Source organism: Dunckerocampus dactyliophorus, chromosome 15, assembly GCF_027744805.1.
Source record: "Dunckerocampus dactyliophorus isolate RoL2022-P2 chromosome 15, RoL_Ddac_1.1, whole genome shotgun sequence".
NCBI lineage: Eukaryota > Metazoa > Chordata > Actinopteri > Syngnathiformes > Syngnathidae > Dunckerocampus > Dunckerocampus dactyliophorus.
In genome coordinates this window covers 1,684,652-1,695,073 of record NC_072833.1, presented here as the reverse complement: position 1 = coordinate 1,695,073, position 10,422 = coordinate 1,684,652, and the positions used below count along the sequence as shown (strand labels likewise).

General features: G+C 42.3%; 1 protein-coding gene and 1 long non-coding RNA gene across 5 annotated transcripts in view; both read left to right on the top strand.

Annotated features, from left to right (window-relative positions):
• Positions 1–142: 142 nt before the first annotated feature.
• Positions 143–3,329, top strand: LOC129167943 (uncharacterized). The gene is made up of 4 exons (XR_008566190.1): positions 143–1,029; positions 1,268–1,370; positions 3,004–3,047; positions 3,168–3,329. It is a non-coding gene; the product is annotated as an uncharacterized LOC129167943 (long non-coding RNA).
• Positions 3,330–8,774: 5,445 nt separating this feature from the next.
• Positions 8,775–10,422, top strand: part of col7a1l (collagen type VII alpha 1-like) — a 49,115-nt gene continuing 47,467 nt past the window's right edge. For all 4 annotated transcript variants that reach the window (XM_054752654.1, XM_054752653.1, XM_054752655.1 and 1 more), the window contains exon 1: positions 8,775–8,927. The gene's annotated coding sequence lies outside the window, so the exon portion shown is untranslated. The remainder of the gene's footprint in view (positions 8,928–10,422) is intronic.

The following is a 10,422-nucleotide window of genomic DNA, read 5'->3' as shown; positions in this document are numbered from 1 at the left end:
AATGGGAATGAGAGGATTTTTTTGTGTAAGCGATTTACTGCAAACAAGCATTAAACCAGTGCTTCTCAAATAGTCGGGTGGGCCCTCCTGGGGGCTCGATGTGAACTGTTGGGGGGGGGTGAGAGGCACGGAGGACTTTCAATGTGAGTGCAGACTTGCCAACATGTAAGAATGTGTTGCACTGAGAATGCAATACATTTGTATGCTTCACTGCTGTCCAGTTTGTTGCATTTTGCTGGTTTGTGTTTCCAGTCCAGTCTGCACAGTACAGATAAATAAAATATTATTTCAAATCGGGGGAGCGCGAAAAAATGGCGGTCCCCCAGTGGGGGCATGACAGAAAATAATAGAACCACTGCATTAAACTGTTCTTCAGCTGATCAGAAGTTTAAGATCGCCGCCTTTAAAAGCCAAAGTCTTGACAAAAGTATGGACTCAATGTCATTTTCTGTCAGGTATTCACACTGTCATGATGTCTTGATGGAAAAGGCAAAAATGCTTCCTCTCTTTGAACATGATGGGATAATTGAGATGCATAAGCAAAGACAGCCATTTTTTGGAATTTGCAGCGGAGCACCAAACATGGGACATAAAAAGGTGGAAGAAAGTTTTACTCCCTTGACGGTCCTGATGGCTCCCAACGTTACTGGCATGACAAGGAGATCCTACCTGAGAAGTTTTCCACATGGCACAGTGGAGGGGGCGTCGTCATGATACTTCAATGGAACAATGGAGTTTCAGGTTGTGCAGGGGCGTCCAACGGCAGCCGGCTATGTGGAGATGTTGCAGGGGGCATCCCTCATGACTGAAGGCCCTCATCTGTGTGGTAATGACTGACTTTTTCAACAGGACAACGCTGCACTTGACTTCTTCCATAGGAATGAGCTCACTCTTTTGGACCATCCTGCGTGTTCCCTTGGTCTAAATCCAATTTGGGAGAACATTTGGGGATAGATGGCAAGGGAAGTTGACATAAATGGACATCAGTTCCCGACTGTGCTGTCTGTGAAGTCATCTTTACCACCTGGAGTAAGTCAGGGGTTTTTTTTGTAGCTATGGTCTTAAATTTTGATCAGCTGCAGCCTATTTCACTTTCACTTTTTTTGAAGCTCTACTTAGAATCTCCTTAAGATCCAACAGTGCAAAATGTACATTCTTGCTATTTTTCAACTGGTCTAAAAGTTTTTATCAGGAGTGTATTCAACTTTTGCATTCTTTTCGTTATAGTTGGGTGTGTTTATGAGTCTTTATGCCTTTTCCCCTCCAGGGACAGAGAGGGGTTCAGTGGAATTGAGCCAACATTACCCCCTGTTGGGTGGGACAACCTCATCTTGGAACCAGCAACCAGGGTCAGCAGGTGGGTTAAACAGGTAAGGTTACCTCATGAAATGGACTCCCACGTCACCAGAACTTAGTGATGTGTGTATACAAGGATTTGACCTTCCAGTCTGGATGTTGACATCATCCCTCCAAAGGGTGATGACAACCTGGGGCTACTTTTTCTTGTCAGTTGTCAAGCTGTCTCCATCCTGAACCATGGTTTTGTATGTGTATGATCAGATATAACCTCGCTTTCTGGGTCATTCTCTTGTTTTTTGCCGCCGCTATCCCTTCTTTGTATTTTCATCCTCTTGTCACTGGCTCTCCTGCTTTTTATGAACCTTCACAGTCCACTCCACTCCCCATCAGTGCGATTGATCCACTGAATGTCTGGCTATCAAACAGTCTAGCGTCCTTGTACTTGCAGTCTTGACTGTGCTGTGCATATCAAATGAGTTCAAAGTGGGACTTTTCATGGGGTGATGGAGGAGCTGAGTGCAGCGCTCCGCATTATGTGGCTGAAGATTGCAAACCCTCCCAGGTGTCCATGCTTTCATTGCTGTCACCTAACCATCTGCTCAGTCTTTTTCCCAGCTCCTTAACTTGATCCCATCATATCAAAAGGTCAGCTCATGAAAACAGTGCAGGCTGTCATATGATTCATATGATTTATATGAATCTTTATGCCAACACTTGTAAAATAAACAGGAACTGCCTCTCAACGCTGTATCATCCCGCCCTTCAGCCATTTTCCATTCTATTGAGCCCCGCCATAAAAAACTGCATTGACCCGCTCATGTTAGACTTGTCTCTGCTTGTGTGTGTGTGTGTTTGTATCATCCTTCAGCTGTGACCGACGTGCACTGTTACACAACGCAAGGAGACACATTCCAGAAAGCTCCCTTTTTTTAGTACATAAATGCATGTTGTCCAATCCACGTTATTTGTATATCACATATTAGAAACACAGGTTCCAAAGTGCTGCACAAAGTAGTAAAATAATAAATAAGAACTTAAAGTACAAATTCATATAGTAAAAACTAATAGATCAAATAAAAACAAAAGCAATTAAAACATTTAAAACAAACAAAGAAATTGGTAAAAATAAAAACTAGGATAAGCAAACTCAATCAAAACTAAAAAGAAAACAATAAAAGACACAGAGGACCACACAACTCACGTCGAGTTAAAAGCCAGAAAATAAAAGTGTGGTTTTAAGACAAGACTTAAAGCATTCAACTGTGAATAAATATATTCTAATTCATGCTATTTTTTTTCCTAATGACTTTATCCTCCTAATATTTTGTCTTTATTCTTGTAAAATTACTGCTTTTTTCCTTTTTTTTTGAGTTTTTTGTTTAATTGTATTGCTAGAGTATGCTGAGTATGGACCCCGGGCACACTTTGGACACCCAAAATGATTGCAGATGATTGAGAGACAAAGATAAATTTGGATTAGGGACTTTTTTTTTTGAGTTGGCGAGCCATGCAGAAATCTATATATTTTTCCATAAAAACGCAAGTTTAACATTTTAATAATTCATTTAAGGGATTGCAATCAAAATATCAGAACCAAACTATGTCTTTTAATACTGAATCCTACTTAATTCCACACGCCTTTAATCGGCTTTGTCACTGCTGTAGGAACAGCTACAACATTACAGATATTTTTGTGCTCTGCAGGCATAGAATGGACAACAAAGCGTGAGGACCAACACCAATTGAGTGTAAGTAATGCACGCAACACAGAAAGCCAGCAGAATTGCTTCTCTGCTCTTAACTCTTGTGGACTTTATTCCTAATTTATCCTTAACAATTTATTAATGATCTCTTTGTGTCCCCACAAGAGCAAACATGTCTGTCCGTCCTCTCTGGGCAAGAGTTGCCGACTCGTTTGCTCACCCTCTGTCTGCGTGGTCTGTGGGAGGCTCAGAGGTCAGGTGTGGACAGCTGCTGCACTTTGACCTTCGCGGGCTGTGGAGTTCCTGCACATGCATATAAAAGAGATGACAACTTACCTGCAGGCAAGTCACACTTTTCGGGTATTATCACGAGAGTAAAACTTAAATGATGCTTGTGAATGTATACCAGTGCAGTCACCTTTACGGTCATCCCTCGTTTATCATGGTTAGTTGGTTCTAGACCCGACTGTAATAAGTGAATTTCCGCAAAGTAGGATTTATTTATATTTACTTATTTACAGTATAAGTGGAATATTTTTGTAGTTAGAGCATAGAAAACATGATTATAGGGCCCTCTAGACATGAAATAGCACCCTGTAGTCAGCTTTACACTCGTATTACCCAATATGCAATCACACACAATCACAGAAAATAAGACATTTGAGACATAAATACTGGTGCTCGTGTGTGTTGCAGTAAATGTGTTCCTGTGCTAAGGGAGCTGAGGAGGGGGCAGACAGAATGTAACGTCTTTGAATGCGGCTTCTGAACGCCTTATATTTGTGTTTTACTTCATTTTGACATTTTTATGCTTGAAAATGCTTAATTTAGCCAAAAATTATGTAAAATTTGCTTCAATATGCGCTATTTGCATATTGACTAATAATAGGCTGTGTTCAACCACAAAACAGCCTGATTTATTCATTTAAATCTTTTTGAAAAACCGTGATAGTGTGAAGCCGCGAAACTTGAAGCGCGAAGTGGCGATCCATTTGCAGGCTGTCAAGTGCATGCCAGAGCAACAGAGGGCGCTATAACTGCAAACCATAAGGTGGTTTTAGCCTGAGGAAAGGCAGGTTTTTAAAATACATGTGTCTGTGCAGACGTTACCTTAAGTTATATAGCTCCCTGACATGAATATAATCATAAAGTAATGTCCTACTCAGTTTTCAATGTTGTTTTGGAATCCAGGGGTACATATTTATTGTTGGCCTTGCCTTTTGTTTTCTCCGTGTTGATGGGATGTACTGTGCCAGTACACGGGAGCACTTTCGTTCATTATTTCGAGACTCTCTGTCAGCTCGGGAGTGGTAATTGGGCACACACTCATGACTAATTCTCTCAACGCGGGGACCTCGGCTGCATCTCAATCCGCCGCTCTGTTCTAAAAGCAGGCCTCGCGACGCCAACCTCTGTTTTCCTCATGTTGCCATGACAGCTCGCGTCACAGTCACAGACGGCTAATTAGGTGAATTTATCACAGCAAAAATGAAATGTTGTGCCCGAGTGTGAGTGCAGCAGCATAGCTACTACGCTGTTTACATGTGTTTATGTTCATAAAAGGCTCGGCTCACAGCAGACCTTTTGCTTGTCGAAGCCAGAAAAGGGCTCGCCATCTTCCTAATATGAAACAACAACTTATACGCGCATCAGATTTGTCTGACATGCATGTCAGTCCATTCATGCACACTTTAGAGGAGCCCGGGCAGACAATAAACCAACAGCACCAGCAAACAGGCCCCAGGGTAGATTTTGCGTCATGACAAAAGTTGACGTGCCCCAATTCTGACACTTTAATTGCAAAATGCTCCGACGTGTGCGCGGGCAAAGTTCAGCAAGAACGTGTTTAATATCTTTAAATGGAAAAAATACTCATTTCAACTGCAAGCGCCTCTATGAGATATGCTTCATTTCATGGTAGAGAGTGATGCTTGGCTCTCCTTTCATTTGAGACGGAGCCAATGGAGCAGAGGTGAACATTTGAGAAGTGCGTTACATTTGCTTTTCATCAATTAAGAAAGGAGTCGCCTCTTGAGAAGCTGCCACGGGTGTAGTGCTGAATGGCCGAAGCTCTCCTAAATAGAATTTTAATTGGTAATTAAATCACATGCGCCTCCATTTTCATATATCGCCACTCGCCTTGGGAGTTGCACTCTGTTAGTTATTGAACTGATATAATGCATTTACTGACTTCCTGTAGGTTTGATGTCCTTGTGTCCCTACACTTTTATCCATGCAGTGTAGCCACATAAAGGAAATGGTGTGTTATCCAAATCTAGCCTTGATCTTGCAATTCAGCCAGTTTAGAATTGCTTTTAATAAGGCCGACTGGGAACACGCCGTTTTGTGTGTGTGTAGCTTTAATGGTAATGAGCTGCGTTTGTCCACGCCTGTTTCCAACAGAGTGCGCATCTCCAAGAAGTGTTATTGTGCACTTTATCCACTTTTTACATATACAGTGTTCCCTTGTTTAAGACGTGCGATAGGTTCCCAAAATAGCCCGCAATAAGTGAAATCCGCGAAGTAGCCAACTTCATTTTTTTACAATGATTCTATATGTTTTAAGGCTGTAAAAGCCCTCACCATACACTTTATACATGTTTCTCACACATATTGCCTCACATTTCTGTCTTGTTTAAACACTCTCAGTTCAAACCTTCCTTTGAATTTGAATGCTCAACCTATGAGGTTGGACACAAGAAATCATTAAGTGACTCACGCGTACTTCACGCCTCCGACTGTGCCTCTTCGTGAATTTCTGCCAAGTAGGATTCGTTCTTTATAAATTAAATCTTTTCATAGTTTGAGCATAGAAAACCTGTTTATAAAACATCACTAGAGCCCTCAAGACAGGAAATAACACCCCTATAGTCACCTTTACCCTCGTATTACCCAATATTGTAAATGTGGTCTGAGAAAATAAGCCATTTAAGACATAAATACAACTCGTGCTTGTGTGTGTGTTGAAGTGAATGTATGGAGGACAGGCAGCGACGCCGGGGGTTCAGAGTTGAGTTTTAGCTTGGTGTCGGTTCCGCCTGCAACAATGGCCCCTGTTATCTTTGTGATTATTATTATGTAATTATTATGTAATAAACATGCTGTAGAGAACCATATTACTGTTATAACATTATTCAAATGTTATTTTTTGGGGATATGGAGAACTTAATGTTTACCCAGCTAAGTTGCACCTTCCACATGTTTCCTGCTGTAACGAATGACAACAGCACACGCACACAAAGAAGTAATACATGCTGATGTTGTTGCCTGCCATGTGTATTCCCAATGCACCTCCCACTCTGAAGCTTCCAAACTCACACACCCTTCATCCTCGACTCCCTGTGGCTTTTCCCATTTATTGCACAATTTTTTTCTACTTTTCCTTCCCTCCTCCTCCTTCGTTCTTTTTGTTTCTGTTCACTCCCAATGCACTTGATTGTTTTCATGTTAGCCTGCGGCGTGAATTTAATCAAAGTGTGCTGCCACCTCTCATCACTGGGGAGGTAGTGTAGTCGTGTATTTGCTGGGAGGGGGTTGAATTTAGACCCATTGGAGGTAAACAGCGCTATTAGTTCTGAATCGCCCAGTTAATATCCCCCTCTCCGTGTGAATATTTCCAACAGGTTCCATGCAGCAGCTCTTGTGTCTGCGCAGTCGATGTCCAATAAGGCGTTTCTGGTATTTCAATCAGGCCAAGTCAAAATGCATGGAAGTGTTTAGAAATACCAGTGTTTGTGTTGTCATGGCTTTATATCCCTATTGCGGCTCCAGGGGAGAGCACTAACACGGGGGGGGGGGGGTTCCACAACCACTCGTTCCCCCTTTTTGAACTTTTCTTTTGATGTGCAGAAGGTCAGCGGTGGGGCATCTCAACAGCCAGAAAGCCAATCAATGTGCTAACATACTTTTACATTTCTACATCGCTGCAACTTTACAACGCTGCATTGTGCCCCCTAGGTGTTTATGCACTCCCGAATCAAGTTTTAAGAGCAGTTGTAAAAATAGTAAGAATTAACATTTGCACTGTTGAATCTTAAGGAGGTTCTAAGTAGAGCTTCAAAATGCAAAAAGACAAAATGAGAAAAACAAAAATTTAATGAGTAAGCAATTTATTGTAAACTAGCATTAAAGTGAAATAGGCTGTTCATCAGATGATCAAATTTTAAGATCGTAGCTCAACAAAAAAACCTGAAACCCCCCCTAAAATAGAATCAAAGTAGAAAATAGAAATGTTCAAAAACGGACTCAGTAGTAAGTAGCTTGATGCCAGTGTTTCCAGGAGGCTAGTGGGAATGTTGCTCCAGGTGGTGAAGATGGTTCCACAGAGGGCATCCACCGTCTGGAACTGATGTCCATTTTTGTAAATCCATCCCCAAATGTTCTCCATTAGACTTAGTTGAGAGGACCATGCCGGATGGTCGAAAAGAGTGAGCTTATTCCTCTAGAAGAAGTCCTTTGTGAAGTGCAGAGTTGTCCTGTTGAAAAAGCCAGTCATGACCACACAGACGAGGGCCTTCAGTCATGAGGGATGCCCCCTGAAACATCTCCACATAGCCGGCTACCATTTGACGCCCCTGTGCAACCTGAAACTCTGTTGTTCCATTGAAGGATCATAGATGGATAGATGGATAGATACCTTGTTGGTCTCCAAGAGAAATTCACATGATTGGGCCCCTCCACTGTGCCGTGTGGAAAACATCTCAGATGGGGTCTTCTTGTCATGCCAGCAACGTCAAGGGAGAATAAAACATTTTTCCGCCTTTCAATGTCCCATGTTTGGTGCTGTCCTACAAATTCCAAACGGGCAGTTTTGTGGCGTTGAAGGAGACGAGGCCTTTGAAGATGTTATTATTTCTTAAAACCCTTCTCTGGCAGATGGTGTCTGATGGTTATTGGACTGCACTCGGCACCAGTAACAACCTTCATTTGGGCCGAGGATGGTCCTGTGTCCTGGCGTAGAGCCGGTGACATTTTTTTGGGTCTACCGCTTGACTTCTTGTTCATAACACTCAGGATGTTTGAAGAAATTTCAGATGACTGTCTTGCTGCGTCCCAGCTCAGCAGCAACGGCGCGCTGCGATACGCCTTGCTTATGCAGCTCAACAATTCCACCGCATTCAAAGAGAGAAAGCTTTCTTGCCTTTGCCATCAAGAGATCATGACAGTGTGAATACCTACATCTACACTAAATCACATTCAATACACATTTCTGTCAATATTTTTAAAGGCTTTAAACTTTTGATCAGCTGATGAACAGCCTATTTCACTTTAATGCTTCTTTGCAATAAGTTGCTTACTTGAATATGTTTTTGTGCCGCATCCATTTCTTCTTTTAGCATTTTGAAGCTCTGCTTAGAACCTACAGTGCAAAATGTCAATTCTGGCAATTTCTCAACAGTTTTTCAGAGTGTATGTGACCACACAATACTTGTTTTTCAAAGCAAGTCAGCACTGACAGCTGGCCAAAACTCATTAAACTGGTGGCCACATTCCTTGAGGTGACCTCATGTCCAACCCCAACACAAACCAAACCTAAAGGGGGCTGGGGGTGCTTGTAAAAATGTGATTTATTCTTTGTTTTAATTCCTTTTGTTGAAGGGAAGGTGTTTTCTCTATAAACAGTCACCCCCACTTCTTCTTGTCCTCGTGTTGTCTTGGGCTTCTCTCCTGAGCCAACAGGTTGCAGTAGCCCCCACCCCTACTGTTCCCAAACTTTTCTGAGTGTTAGCCAAGCCCCAAAAACAAGTGTCATTCATTCACTCACTCACAGACAGCTACCTCCTCCTCCACACATGAGGTTCATGTCGTCTGAAACTTTTGCTTTGTCTTGGATATAACATTTTTGTCTTTTAGGGGACTGTGTCCTCCCCCCATGGACATCACCTGGACCTGTTGGATTATTCTGATGAGCTTGATTGGATGGAAGTAAGTGAGAATGGGGAGGAGGCTCTCAAGCTTTTACTTTGGCGTGGTAGCGTCTAAAGTGGTAATCTCCTGAGCCCTGCATAGTTAAAGCTTGTTTGTATTACACGCTCTAACACTCTTGTTGTGATTAGAATCACTCCAACATGCATGGAGGATGCCCTTACATGCCTGCACTAATGCAAAGATTTTCCCTTGTCTACGTGTGCTTGGCTGCACCTGAAAACTTTCCGCTTTCGGCTTTTAAAATCTGAATTACTCCAACGCTGCAGACGTGCATCGCCTCCGACTCGTGTGCTGCCTTCTTTCGCCGCTAACCGTCTCGCGGGGATAATCCATTCCGGGAGGTGGCGAGGTGGAAAATGCCATTATGTAGAAATAGCTGACGTGCGGCTACACTTGCAGGGCCGGCGAAGTGTGTGCATGAGAGGGAGAAAATGAGTCAGTAAACTTCATTTTGTAATATTGTTTAATCTTCTCAAGGACTGTGAAAAATGTGGGCGAGGCTTGATATGCCTGCAGATGGATGCCCTCCTCTGCAAGTGTTCTTTAGTGTGAGACAATGCAGGACACGCAGTTATTAATGGCAACTTCTGTGATTGTGTCTTTGGATGGCCTGCGCGCTGCAGACAATTATAGTGCCACCAAAGAAAAATGATTGCAGCATATTGAAGCCATGCCACTTCCACACTGGCTGCCATTCATAAAAAGTTGCTTCTTTCTGCGCTAATAAGATACATGCAGAGACAGATCTGCATTGGTATGCGAGGAGCTCTCGCTGTAAATGTCAGGCAGCCTTCTGTCGGGCCAAGTATTCAAACGACTGCAAGGGATTTCCAGGAATTGCTCCCTATTGATGGAAATCAGTTGTTATGGCACCTTTATGCTAACTGGTAGAAGATAGACCTACAAGATAGGGATAAACATGTTGAGACAGGCCTTTGAAGTTAATATTGGTCACTTGTATGTTTATAGAGCTTATGACACACAAAAAAAGTTTGAACAAGACAAAATGAAAGTAGTCATTTAATAAAACATTTTTGTCATACTGCTGTCATAGATAAATAAACAACAATGAAATACAGTTGAAATTAAATGATTTTGACCCCCCAGCGAGCTTTCTGAACCAACGCCATCTTGGCTGTGACGTCACGACCAGAACACGTTCAGGGAACCAGATTCAAACACATGACGAAAATTGCACAAAATGGTAAATATTTCAACATTCGAGCACACGTCTGACAAAGGAAATATGCCTAAACAAGATTAACGTGTGTTTTGGTGTCAGGAGAACTTTAAAGGAAGACTGCCCATCACCCACAACCCTTATGTGAAACATGACTACACGTCTTTCTCTTTTCTGTGCGTTCTAAAGAGAGAAAAACAGCTAAAAAACTGCTAGCATGTGGCCGCTAACAATGCATGTAACAGGACACACCTATTTCGACCATAAAGCCCTAAAAAAAAATCCAAAAAACACCAACAGTGTTCTGTTTAC